Source organism: Pinus tabuliformis, chromosome 7 (assembly GCF_031772625.1).
Source record: "Pinus tabuliformis cultivar Carrire ecotype Pingquan chromosome 7, CPIR1, whole genome shotgun sequence".
Taxonomy (NCBI): domain Eukaryota; kingdom Viridiplantae; phylum Streptophyta; class Pinopsida; order Pinales; family Pinaceae; genus Pinus; species Pinus tabuliformis.
This window is the reverse complement of record NC_142293.1, coordinates 93,285,596-93,300,467: the sequence shown is the minus strand read 5'-3', so window position 1 is coordinate 93,300,467 and position 14,872 is coordinate 93,285,596.

The following is a 14,872-nucleotide window of genomic DNA, read 5'->3' as shown; positions in this document are numbered from 1 at the left end:
AATATGATTGTGTGTCTCAGATTCAGTATTGCTGAATGTATCAGGGGAAGCTACAGTGAAGGCTTTATGGGACAAGTTAGGGACTTTATACCAATCTAAGTCTAAAGTGAATAAACTGTTCCTACGGAAAAAGTTGTATAGCTTGAGGATGAAAGATGGAGACTCGGTGATAGAACATCTGAATGCATTTAATACTGTGGTAAGTCAGTTATTATCTGTTGATATTAAAATTTCAGATGAAGATAAGTGCATCAGTTTGTGGTGTTCTCTACCAGATTTGAGGGATAGTTTGGTTATTGCAATAGGTAGTAATGCAAATGCCTTGCAGTTTGATGAAATAGCCTCATCCTTGTTGACGGCGAGATGAGATGGAAAAATATGGAGAGCCAGAATGGTGATGCCTTTTTTATATGAGGACGACCGCAGAACGGAAACAAAAATAAGACATCGAGTGGGAGATCTAAATCTAGAAGGAGATTTAAATCTCCATGAAAACCTGTAAAGGTGGTGTGCTGGAAATGTGGAAAGGAAGGGAACTAAAAAAGGGATTGTAAATCTAAAACTCCTGAAAATGGAAAGGGAACTGATGATGCTCCTTCTACATAGGTGAAAACCACCTCAGATGAAGGTGGGGATGTGTACTTGGCTTCTTCAAGTACACATGTAGATCACGAGGCATGGTTGATTGACTTAGGTGCATCCTTTCACTTCACTCCCCATAGAGAGTGGTTCTGCGAGTATGAGAAATAAAATGGTGGTGATTTATTCTTAGGGGATGATAGGAGGGCTAGAATCATTGGTTGCAGAAAAGTAAAGTTGAAGTTGCAAGGTGGAAGGGTTAGAACACTTTCGGGTGTTCTGCATATTCCTGCATTGGCTAGAAATCTGATTTCTATAAGCAAGTTGGATGATGTAGGTGTAGAAATAGTCTTCGAGAAGGATACCTACAAGGTGGTTCAAGGAGAACTAGTATTGATACAGGGAGTTCAGATTGGAACTCTATACAAGCTACAAGGTAGCACTGTTGTTGATGGGTGCAACAGTTCAGTGGTTCCTGAAAGTGGAGCAGAAAATCTAGTGGTCTCTAGAGAAAACACTATGTTGTGGCATCAAAGTCTTGGACATATTGGAGAGAAGGGCCTTTGAATACTTCATGGTAAAGGTAGGTAGAAGGTATGAGTAATAGCTCTCTATATTTTGATTTCTGTGAAAATTGTGTATATGGGAAGCAGAATCAGGTGAGTTTCCCCTCTGGTGGTAAGAGGGTGAAAAAAATATTAGAGCTTGTGCATAGTGATGTGTTTGGACCTGTGAAGGTTCCATCACTAGGTAAGTCTATGTACTATGTATCATTTATATATGACTTCTCAAGGAATGCATGGATATATTTCCTTAAGAAGAAATCTGAAGTCTTTGACAAGTTTAAAAAATTTAATGCTCTGGTGGAAAACCAGACAGAGAAGAAGATAAAGGTGCAGAGGACATATAACGGTGGAGAGTTTTGCAGTAAGGAATTTTGAAGAATTCTGTAAGAAGTGTGGTATAGCATGACATAAGACTACTCCATACACACCTGAGAAAATGGTGTTGCTGGTAAAGGTGGACACTTTGAAGAATATTGCAGATGCATTGACAAAATTTGTGAGCTCTGAGAAGTTCTCTTGGTGTAGAGAAACAATGGGTGTTGCAGGGCTAGATAAATGACTAAGCTCTCTTGTGGTGCCCTGTGGAAATAAAACAACAAGTGGGATAATGTTGGGTTGTGTTATATTCTTTCCACGACTAGCCCACGTTGTTAACCAGGGGATTAGAGGCCCCCCCCTTTGTTACACCTATTGCGTACTAGGGGGGTCACATGGTTTTGGATGCATTTCTTTTCAGTCCATGGTATTGGATGCTTTGGCATGTATAAATATGTATTGTAACATTGAAAGGAACATAATCAAAAATCAAGTTGGTAGTCTCGGTTTTGGGATCTAGGGGAAAATCTCTGTGTATATGTGTTATGCTCTCGCATTTTTTATTTTCTGTGTTTTAGAACTCATATGCAGGTAATTTCTGTACGGGGTTAAAACCTACAAGTGCTTGCATCCCTTGCATTTGTGTGAGCTTGCCTTCAATTTCTGTTATGATGGTGAAGGCCTTGTCGATCCAAGGCTAAACATGCGCCTTCAGGACTGCTTCCTTGTGTCATGCCACATCCACCTGCTCTTTCGGTGCTTTAGCCTGTTGCATTCGTGCCAACTTCTGAGTGAGGACCACCATTTGCACAGTTCCTCAGACATTGTCATACTGTTGTTGGAGTTCTAGCGCCTCTATCTCTAAGCTCTGGATGTTGGGGTCCTCTTGCAGATTTGTGAGGACCTTTAGTGATTCCTCCAACATGTCGGTGCAATCTCACATTGCACTGCCAATTTCATCCAGTCCCGCTGTGATAGTGCTAGCGCGTTGTTCTCTGACTTTTGGAGGGGTGGATGGCTACACTTTTAACCGCAGCTCGGCGATATGAAGGTTCAACTCCAGCTGAGCCTTTGTCATTTCCTCCCGCGCCTTGCGGATCCCTGTTGCTAACCTATGGATGCGCGCCTCTGCTGGTATGTCCACTGGGATGGCCAGCTTTGGGACGCTTTGGAAAGCATTGTTTATTACCTGTACCAGCTGTTGATTCTATGACACCAATTCGTTGCGCTGCAAGCTCAATTGTTTCATATTGATTTTCTACTCATTGAGGACTTGCAATGCGCGGCTCTCCCTGGCTCGCCGCTCTGTAGTTATCCCATTCTGTAACCCATATAGGGTCTCTTGTGGGAGTGTACCCATATTAATACCAAGACCCTTCAGGTGCTAACTGTAGGCCTGTCAACATCATCTGTTGTCACTAGTGCCCCTTCTGGCAACACTATGGTATTCATAATCCGTGTGCACAACATTTGTTCTGTTGTTGTTGTTCCAACTGTGAGGTTGGTCGAAAGGGTACCAACTTGAGGAGGGCGCGCCTGTAATTCCTGAAACTATGCTCTGAGGGCCCCCAACACAATTTGGTTCTCTTGCATGAAATCTTGGAGAGCCTCAGAGGTGACATCATGCACTGTCTCGCTGATGTCATGTAGATCACCCTCGATGAGGGTGATCGGGCCAACAGACAACTTCGATGCCTTGACCTTCTTATGTGACCCTGTCCGGTCGGTTGGGTGCTCGCGCTTCAACTGTGTTGACACGGTTTGTGGGTCCCCACCTCCCTCTTTTGTCTCTGCTTCCTCTGCTTCCTGCCCATGCAAAGGCATTGTTTGGTCCTCAACCACCTTCGCGGCTGCCTCCTGTGCTGTTGTTGCTACTACGGCCTTTTCCTGCTCAATTACTTGTTGTGGAGCGTCCCGCGCCACCTGCACTTTAGTTGTCGCTGCTTCCTTCCTTCGCTTTTCAGCCAACTGTGCGATGCGCAACTTGGCCTTGTCTTTCTTTCTTTGTTCCACTGACTTTTCAATCTCTGTAATGTCTGGGGCCGCCACTCCAGTGGCCCTGCCTCTAATATGTTAAAAATGACGTCGTCTGTGGCTACAAAGGGTAGCTTTAACAACTGTTTTTTCAAGTCCTTGCGCACTCTCATATAAATGTTGTGGATGTCCACTTTGAATTCCGCAAAACTCTACAGGCTGTTGTAGACATTGGGCGAGAATCGTAGCTTATGGTTGATCTCCATTCTGAGGTTCATCTCCATGAACAGCAAGAATATTTTACTGTCGTGGATCCTCTTAGAATCCTTTGTGGCCCAGAGCAAAGCGTACTTTGTGGCCTCTGGAAGGGCCCTGTTAATTATGGGGAATTGACTATCATCTGGTAATTCCCCTTCCACGAGCACTATGGATAGCAGAAGCCATGCATAGTGGAATGTTTTGCCCTATTCCTAAGCTTTGCAACAATTCTTTAAAAACTCCTTGTAGAGGAACTCAGGCCAGTTAAATTGGACCCCCTCCATGCACTGCTCAGCTAGTGCTACCACCGATGCAGGTGCTTCGTCCGCGCGACACTTGGGCATAACCTTTCTTGCCAGGATTTGGGTCGCCACGTGTACTGCTTTGTCCTTGATGCTGGAGATGGCGTAGCCCCTCTTCTTCTTTTCCAGCTTGTAATTTTCCTTCATGGCCTCTGCGATGGCCAAGTCACTACTCTTCACCTCCGAGATGTTCGCCGGGTATTCTCCTTTGCATGGAAGCCAAGAGATGCGGTGAATCAAGTCTGCCATGATGGGGATGGCTCCTCCATCCACAAACACCCATCATGCACAAGGCAGAGCAGCTTCCTAATGATGAAAATGGTTATTGGGGTGTGGTTGAAATTCGACACCTAGAGCAGGTTCAGTAGCCCAACTTTTTCCGCTCCGCGCAACCATGTTCACAGCTCTAGTTCTATAACCCTCATTGTGATGTTCTGCTTGGGCTTCATGAGGTGCCTCATCTCAAGGTGAGGGAACCATCGCTTATTTGTGCTTCTTGGGTCTTGGCGTGCATGGTGATTTCGGGATTTCTTCCACAATCCCGACACCTTCCGAAATGGACCCCACAGTTAGGGCCTATGGGACCTCCTCGGCGGTCATTTCGGTTATCTCCATAACATCCTCAGTTATTGCCATTGTATTTTTCCAAAAATATAGCACTCGCAAACTCAGGAGCTCAATCAATGCTCGACACACAAAAATCAGGGCTCTACTTAATAGCTCAATTCACCAATGACCAAGTGTTGTTTTCTGGGCAACCCTTTGTATTTTATAGTGCTTTTTGAACTTGAATTCGACTGTTCCCCCCAAATCTGGTTCATCAATGCTCTGTTGGCAGCAAATTTTCCCAAATCTTGCCAATAAATCACGTCTTAAATCCCTACTGCCTGCTCCATTTGGTCTCAAGTCGAGCATCCCATCATGAATAGTGACTTCAACAGTCACTTTCTAGTCAACCTGCATGGCAGCGTAGCCCCTGTGCGTAGTCACGAACCTTGTGCTTCTTTGCTTCTACGTGCAACCCCAACATCGTGCAGCTCCCAAGCAGAATAGTTTATAGTCCCGTGCTCCCTTTCAACCGCCTGGAGTGCTAAGACTATTCTTCCTTTGGCTAGTCAGGTGGTCGCACCACACATGAAAAGTTTCATCCTATCATCCATCATATTTCCTGGAGAATACCCACCTTTCATTATTATGGTCGGCATCACGCACTTTACCATCTCCAATGTGCTACACTGGTCAATTCGCTTAGTAATGTGCGGTCTAAGCCAAGGCATCAGATTGATCAATTTGCAACGATAGGTCTTAAACTTGTCATCGTGATCATACGTATCCTACCTTATCACCCTAGTTTCTTTCTAGAGAAAATATTCCTTTATCTCGTTGTCCAGCTTCTTCACTTTCGCGTCGACCAGAGTGCTTTTCTTCCTTAATCATACACTTTCTTCTTCAAGTTCTTGGAGTCTAAAATTTTCCCATTGGATTTCTGCTTCCAAGGTTTCGTGAACCATCGTATCTACTGGTGCTATCATGCATGGTCTAGTTCTCTAAGTACTATAGGGCTTACCGTGGTTGCTTCATACTCCAGCCTTGGCAGTGCTTGTGTGGTTAGGTTTTTGCACACAGTCCTATAAGCCCAGAGAACCACTGGTACGCGTAGGTCCCAGTCAGTCCACTTCACATTGTTAATCTTGTTCAACACTTCACGTACTTTGTTAAAAGCTTATTCATGGATATTCTTCTACGCCCTTGGTCTTTCCATACTTCGTGGTCCCAAATGGAGGGGTCATCTGTGCCATTGCCTTACCCGCACTTTCTTACTGATCATGTCTCCTATCACGAGGATGGCGTGTGTTCGCGCCGATTTCGTACCATATTCCTGTATCCACCTAGATAGGTGGGTGTGCGGGCTGGCTCGTCTGACAATTTTTTCTGGTAATCACATCGGAGGCTTCCCAAACCGCACATGCATCATCCTTCTGCATTCCTGTCAGTCCTCAAGACTTCATTGGTGCGTACCCCCACCATCTTATGGGCGTAGCTCGTAGTACCCATTTTAGAGCATCGAACTGCTGCTGTTACAATACTTCTCTTTCAAATTTGTTCAGGAAGTCATCCAGCTCACTCAACCCATCATACATAGGTAGATCACTTACCTCTGTTGCCATGCAGCACAGTGACCTTGTCACCATGTTACAATTGAGCATGGTTACCTTGTGTAACTGGTTCTGCCATCGTTCTATCTCCTCATCAAAATCTGATGTGTAATAGCTTTCACGCTCCCATGAGATTCAGTCATTCGCGGTTGGATTTACCCAATCCTGCTCCTGCATGGTTATTTTGTAGATGCAGTCCAGATCTTTGTCGTTGTCATAGTCGTGCACTGGCTCTGTGTAGCATGATCCTTCTGTAGGGTCTAAAGGTACCACTACGTGCAAATACTTTTTCTTAAAGATCATCTTGCACTTCTTTAGATTTATTACTCCATTCATGTTAGTGACCCTCCTTCGATATCTACTGTGATTCCCTGCAATCTCCCATAGGTAGGATCTTTTGCTGGTTTGCCATCGTAGTTGGATAGGAGACCATTACAACGCAGGTCTTCCCATGTGCTCCCGTATCTGCTTCGGCAGGATGTTCACGTCCAATCCTAGGTCCAAAATCACTTGATCCATCTCATATTCCCCAATCTACGTGGTCAGTCTCATCTCCATTCATGTTTGCATTGTGTGCTTCCTGAGCTTCTGGACTACTTGTAGTTCTCCTGGCACGGTCCCAATGCATCTAGTTATGAGTTCTTTCAACCCCTTTATAGCCTTGTTGTCATGTAAAGGCTTCATGCATGTCTCCAACAATGTAGTGAGCATCGATGGGTCCATTTCCCGCTCCATTTTGTCTTTACTTCCTGAAGTGGAAGCATCAACGAAGCTCCTCTTAGCTTCCATGAAGGTCTCCTTAGTGCGCTCCAAATCAAATTATGGTTCCTTCGTTGGGGCATTGTGAACCCAAGTGCTTTCTTTAGGCTGCTCTCCTTTGTCATCCCCTATCATAATACCACTCCAGAGCATGATATTTACATTAGGGTCTTCCTCGCGTGGTTTAGACCTCATTATTTGCAGGTTCTGAGTCAGGGGAGGTTGGAGTGCTCCTTTGTCGTGCAACCTCGCTATCAGTGTTGGACAGTCCTCTGTTTCATGATCAAACAACATATAGTACAACCATGATGGTCGCGTTGGATTCATACAATCACGAGCATAATGTCTTGGCCCTTCGTAATTGTAACATATCAGCTATCCACGACATGTTCCTGGTCCCATTTCAGCTCAACCTCTTCCACACCCCTGAAATCTAGTGCTTGCCATTCCTGTGTTTTGATCGAGGGCCCGTGTTTCGACCTGAACTCTATATGTAGGAGTTCGATCCATCATCAGTTCATAACTTCTACAGGTGCGCTCATTATGTCCTACTGACCTGCAAAAATTACAGAACAAGTGCTGGGAATTTTGTGTATACTTCTGTCATAGATGGCAGTTATCAGTAGCATGCTTCCTTCCTATCTGACAAATTGCACACCACAATACAGGCGCTGCGCTTGGTCTTGCTTATGCATCTGGTCTTAGTGGCATTGGCCCTCCTCTCACCAGGTTATTTTGAACACCAGGAAGTGGTCCTTGTCGTGCCCCTGGCCCTTGCATTTTACACACCATACCTCGTCGCACACTTCTAGGTCAGCCGTCTTGTCTTGTTTCAGACTCTGCATCTCAAGGCACAAGTTTTTCAACTACGCGTGAATTTGCTGAACTCTGAGGTTAGGATCCTGTATTAGAGTCTCTCACAATCTCATCGCGACCTCCAAAGCCTCATCCTGAGTGGTTAGCCTTTGTTGCGACAACACGTTCCATAGATGCAGTGTTAACGATGCTAAAAACCATTCACGATGTTGCCCATCTGTTACTATCATGTCCGCTTCACGAATTGTTCACTTCAGTCTTTGATCCAATTCCCACGGGGTTTTGCCTGGTAGCATTGTGATTTCCTTGAATCCAATGATCAACTGTGCCTCCGATTTTAGCATGCTAAATTCTTTGTTTAGTGTAGTTTGGATATCCGCTATCCCCGCATTCGGATTGTCATTGGAATGCTTAATGTACCAGGTCAGCACACGATCCTGCAGAGCATTGATCAACATAACCTTCTTTATATTATCGTCCGTGACACCCTGTGCTTCCCATACAACTTTTATCACAAACCAAAACTGGTCCAGATCTTCATTCCCTACTCCCTTGAACACTGGTAGCTTTATCACGCTGGCCATACTGCTTTGTGGTGGTGGCAGAGGTGGTATGGGCGAAGTCAAGGGTGAAGATGGTGAAGCTAGTGGTGGTGGGGGTGGGGGTGGTATGCATAGAATTCTCTGCCTTATTTGATTGATCGCACTTCTTGGCGAAACCTTCACGAGCTCTTCTTCACCCCCTTGCGAAGGTGAAATCAAGGGGCTAGTTTCTAGTTCTTCACTACCTTCATTTCTGTAGATTCTCCCACTCCGTGTACCCCAAAATATCAATTTATTCACATAACCCGTTTTTCACACAGTAACATTTTAATCCAAGTGTTCAAGGATTTAACGTACTTACCTCATGGTCCCTTGAGGAAATGTCATTCTACATTGCTATAGCTTACTGAAGTATCTACTGCAAATTCGATGATGAATCCTCCTATGATTCGATCGAGCCAGTGATCGATAGCGCGCACAATCTTATCTTCCGATGCTTCTAGTCTACACACCAATTCTGGAGTCCACACAATAGGTTTGTCAAGTTTACACCTTCCTTGGATATCTGCTAGCTTCACAATCCACTCGTACAATTCAGCGGGGAAGGATGCAAAGAAAATTCTACGGATCTCCATATACAAGTAGTAGTCTAACCAATCTTCCTTTGATAGTTGCGGGTTCCTCTTTTCCTGTGCCACAAAATCATGAATATTTTTGTGCAACCAATATTCACTTCCTTTCTTTTTCAGATTCTAGTGATGCGACATTAGACATCTCTATGCAGATCTTGGTCCCAGCAATAGAACCATTTGTTGGCTTGTTGGGGCCTAACCCAAGTTCGGAGTTAATTAGCCAAACAAATCCCTGTACTACTGGCCCTTTCAGAAACAGTCCACGAAGCGCGGACTGAGGTCTCACCCAAAGTAGTATGGGAGGGTGCTAGAACCAGGTTTTCGCACCCTTGAGATATCTAAGAGGTTCGACTAGTCCTTTGTTTGTTCCTGCGTGCAGGTGGCTTCGTGCACCTTCCGTTCCTTACAACCTGATACCTTGCCTTTGCGCAACCCTAACCAGGGGTTGTGTCATGCTTTGCGCTATTACCGGAGATCTTATTTATCTTCCAGTAATAATTAAGCATCTTTGCCTACTTAAATGTATTAAGTTATACTTAACAATATAAAACATTCATACAGGTTCGTGCTGTAAATAAACAATATACTTGCAAATTATATCCAATCATGCATTAAACCAAGAAAATATACACATAATTATAGCAAAACTTCTATTTATTGATGCTCCAAAGGTTACATACTTGACCCTCCCTGCGCACTTTGCTACAGGGGTCTGCACACTCAGTTGCGTACTACTAGGCCTCTGCGCACTCAGCTGCAGAGCCTTCTCCTACTCTACAACCCACAGACACACTTTACACTTCGACTCAAGCACTTAGACTTCTCATGCTTCTATTCTCTTCTTTCCCTTAGTTTTTTTTTACACTTAGAGCCTCGCTCTATTCATACAATCCCATAGTCCGTGGACCATGGGTAGGTCTATCCAATTGACATTACATTACAAAAACTAGGAGTGGAAAACCTTGTGACTCTATTATACTTTCGCGCCCCGCGCCCACAATTCGCGGAGCTTTTACAACAAGATTTGGTCAAAACTTGGGCTTTAAGCCCCAAAGTGTGCCTTGGGGGGTTCCATTCCCAACAACACCCTTAGAGAAGAATGAACCTAGCCCTCAAGGACATAGTAAAGTAAGAGTTGCAAAAATGGTTGGATGTAGGGTTCATTTACCCCATCTCAGATAGTGATTGAGTGTCCCCTCTAGTTTTGGTCCCAAAGAAGAATGGAAAGTGGAGGATCCGTGTGGATTATAGAGAGATGAAAAAAGACACTAAAAAATACCATTTCTATTTTCCTTTCATTGATCAATTCTTAGATGGTCTTGCAGGGAAGAAATTATTCTCTTTTCTAGATGGATTCGCTGGTTATAATCAAATCTAGATCAGCCCACAGGATCAAGATAAAACTAAATTTACCTACCCTTGAGGTACCTTTGCTTATAGGGTCCTTCCTTTTGGATTATGTAAGGTCCCCACCACTTTCCAAAGGGCAGTTCTAAGCATCTTTGCTAAGCTAGTCCATGACTTTGTAGAGATCTACATGGATGATTTCAATCCGTATGCGTGTTACTTCCTGGAGGTTCTCTCTAAACTGGGGAAGATCCTAAGCAAGTGCATTGAAATGAACCTCTCTCTTAGTCCTGAGAAGTGTGAATTCTTGATGAATGAAGGGAATATCTTAGACCATTCAATATCACGGGAGGGAATACAAGTGGACCCAAATCAAATTGCCATCATAAAAAGGATCCTTACTCCTCAAAAGCAGAGGGATGTTAGGAGTTTCTTGTGCTTAGCTGGATATTATAGGATATTTATCAAGGACTTCAACAAAGTAGCCTCACCATTGTTTGGATTTCTAGCCAAGGACTCTGAATTTTGTTGGTTAGATAGTTGCCAAGAGGCCCTATAAATATTGATGGACAAATTGACTACTGCACCCATACTTAGAGGCCCAAATTGGGCCCTTCATTTCCACATCCATGTTGATGCATCTGAAAAAGCTGTAGGATCAGATATAGGACATATAGATGACAAGTTTCCTTATTCCATTTACTTCATTAGAAAAAAATTGTCTAAAGCTGAATTGAATTACACTATGAATGAGAAGGAACTTCTAGTTGTTGTCCATTCCTTGAACAACTTTAGACACTACATCACTGGTTATCAAACCTTTGTGCATACTGACCATGCTTCTATTAAGTACTTAATGAACAAGCCCGCTGTGAATTCTAGAATTATTAGATGGTTGCTTCTATTACAACCATTTGATTTTACTATCATTGATAAGCCAGGTAAAGAAAATGTAGTTGCAGATTTTTTGTCTAGACTTGCTTTGCCTGGAGGTGAAGAAGGGATGGTTGATGACCACTTTCCAGATTAACACCTATTTTATATTTTATTTCTCTCTCCATGGTTTACTGACTCAGTCAACTACCTAGTTGTTGCATAATTCAGTCCAAATCTATCACCCAGGGAGAAAAGCATAATTGTGAGGAAGAGTGCCCCTTTCACTTGGATTGGGGGAAATCTCTTCAAATTGGGACTAGATCAAATTTTGAGGAGATATTTCATGGAAGAGGAAGTATTTGGCATCCTCTCAGCCTGTCATGATGGGCCTTGTGGAGGTCAATTTGCTGCCAAGAGGATAACTTTCAAGGTTCTACAAGCTCGCTACTACTGACCCACTCTTCACCAAGATGCTAGAAGATACACCAGTCGATGTGATCAATTTCAAAGGATGGGGAAACCTACTCCCAAGTATGAAATTCCCTTGCAACCTCAGGAGGATTTAGAGCCATTTGACAAGTTGGGCATTGATTTCATTGGGCCAATTGAACCACCATCAGGGTAGAAAATGTACATAATTGTATGCAATGATTATTTAACAAAGTGGGCTGAGACCAAGGTTTTTAAGGTAGAAATGGAGGAGAAAGTGGTTGAGTTCTTGAGGGAAAATGTGTTTTATAATTTTGGGTACCCCAGAGAGTTATTCATTAATCAAGGAGCTCAATTCACATCACATCTGATCGAAAATTTGTTGAGGCGACATGGGATAAAGCACAAAAAATATACTGCCTATCATCCTCGGGCCAATGGACAATTAGAGGTCACTAATAGAGCATTAGAATGCATCCTCACCAAGGTTGTGAGCAGAAACAGAAAGGATTGGGTAGAAAAATTTGTGGAGGCCACTTGGGCCTATAATACAACTTGGAAGACAACTATTGGTTTCACTCCGTATGACTTGGTCTATGGAAAGAAGGCTCTTCTCTCCATTGAGTTTGAATACAACACCTTCAGAATGGAAGCACATTTGGATTTAGATGTTACAAAGGCACAACAAGATAGGCTACTCCAGCTGAATGGTCTGGATGAATTCAAAATGCAGGCCCTCCTACACACTGAAGTTATCCAAGTACAAAGGAAGGTTTGGAATGACAAGAACATCAAGGAAAAGGTTTTTCAAGAAGAGGATTGGGCTCTACTATATGACTCGAGGTTTAGGGACTTCAAAGAAAAATTGATGAAAAGGTGGTTAGGCCCATACCTAATAGAGAAGTGCCTTGAAAATGGAGTTGTTCAAATCAGGGCCATTGATGAGGAAGGTATTCCCTTGCTTGTCAATGGATACAAATTGAAGGCTTACAAAATACCTTTGTCTAGGGAAGAGTTCATCAGCACCATTAGCAAGGATGTAAACGTGATTGGAAGTGTCCTAGATTCCAAGTCACAACATTCTTGAAAACTGCTTTTATTTGTGAAAAAGAAAGAAAAAAGAGAAAAAATAAATAAGAGGCCTAGATGAAAACCTCCATGAGGCATCTGAGGTCGACTCTTGGGTTGAAAACCTCTTTGAGGTAGCACAAGGTTGAAAAAATAAAAATAAAACTAAAAATAAAAGACCCTTGGGGGGAAACCTGCCTTGAGGCACTCAGGGTAGGTACGCAGGTTAAACAACTCTCTTGAGTCAACCTGTGTGTCCCTCAAAAAAGAAAAAGAGAAGAAGAAAAAAAACAAAAAGAATACCATGACAGGGAAATCCAACCTGTCCATTAATAAATTCTATGATTTTGCAGGTTTTGAAGACATTGGAAAATGCAAAGCTAGAGGGAATACATGCTCAAGTTTCATTCCATTTCCTTGACCATCCACTGCGTAAAATCCTTGTCAACCATGTCCCTACCACTCTCATCCATCCTCGGGGCTCAAAAAATAAAGTTTTTGGCATTCTCTCGTTTTCTACAAGATGTCCTATGGCTTCTACAGGAAGATACCGTAGTGCTACAGAAAGATCCTGTAGCCCTACATGATGTCTTGAAATGCTACAGGAAAAGGGATCCGATAGAAAAATATTTATGCATGGCCTGTCCTACATTGATTAGGGTCTCTTCACTTGATCTAACCACTCACCCATCAACCATGCATCCTTGATTAAAAAATAAAAATCACCATGTCCCCATACCTAAGCTTTGTCTCATTCAAAAACAAAAACAGGGGAAATTTCACAAAATAAAAATAAAAATGGAGAGCATGTCCTCCACTTTCATAACCCTTCACTGATCCATCAAGGCTCCACTATCATCCTCCAACCCCTACACTACTTCCCAACATCCCTCTGAAGAAAAAAAAATGGAAAATAAAAAAAGGGGGCTCCTATAGGATCTCTTCTAGTAGCCTGTGCCACCATTGCATCAAGCCTAAAATCTAGTTTTCTTCCCATCCAAGAGGAGGAGAGGGTACCATCATCCATGGGCACCTTGATCTTCCTATAAAGACTCCATAGCAACGGTAGAAACAACACCTGAGATATCAAGTACTTGCACACAAGGATATAAAAAAGTAGTCAGTTATACAGGAGCAAAAAGAAATGCAGAGAAAAAAGGGCAAGGAAGCACTTCCCTGAGTAGCAACACAAAAGTCCAACACTCCAACATACACTGATCAAGCACTAGGTAGGCATAGGTATGGTAACTTTTGAGTGCTTCCATAGGTATGAAATAATGAAAAATGTGTAAATATCGAGGAAAGGTCTTTTCTTATAAGCTAGAGATGGCCAATTAACTTGGCCATCCTTGGCTCATGAACAAAAAGTAATCTATCAGTCATCATACCACATAAAAGTGTCACATCAGTGGAAATCAGTTAAAAAGGAGGCTGAATAAGTTAACAGGGAGTGGGTAATGATTACGATGAGCAAGAGAATGATCAACCACGATGGGCCAACTGTCCAAATGGGCAGTGCTGGTTTTTTTATTTAGGCTCTTGTTGAAGTATTACCAGCTTTCCTATTACAAGTTTTTTGTTTGTGAGTTCTCTTTAATATAGATTATATTATACATTCTCTTCTTATGAATTGATAGATTGAGCAATGTTTTATTTAACTGGGGCCCTATATTGATTTTTATTAGCAAGAGAGTTTCTACCGTGAAATGCCAATCCTTTAGTACTATGAGACTATGAGTTTATTCATGTTATGGTTGAAAGCTTATTTTAGACTTTTTAATTGAAGCAATTATTTGAACTGGGTCAAAATAGGGGGCCTTATCCTTACCACAAGAAAAATGGGATAAGTGCTTGATTAATGTTTTTGTACTTAGCAACGTCCTTCCCATGCAGCGAGGGTAAGGTTCCAGTAATCACATTTATGTGGAAATTTATAATATTTTCTACAATACATGGTTATAGATATTATGTACTACAGACAACAGGAATGGCCAGCATGTGCCCTGGTTTCCAAGTAAGGTAAATTCTTGTTTCTATAAATAATAGAAGAGATGAGGAAATATGGAGTTGAAACATAGATCATGAAATGCAGAGCTAGAAGAGAGATCATCTTTAGTAAGTCACCATATGTCATGGAAGTCTCTAACACTAAGGCAATTTATTTGGCCAAAAGCAGTGAAATGCCAATAATCAAATGCAACCTTCTTCTATAAAGGCTTGCAAAAGTTTCACTTACAACATTTAGCATTAGAA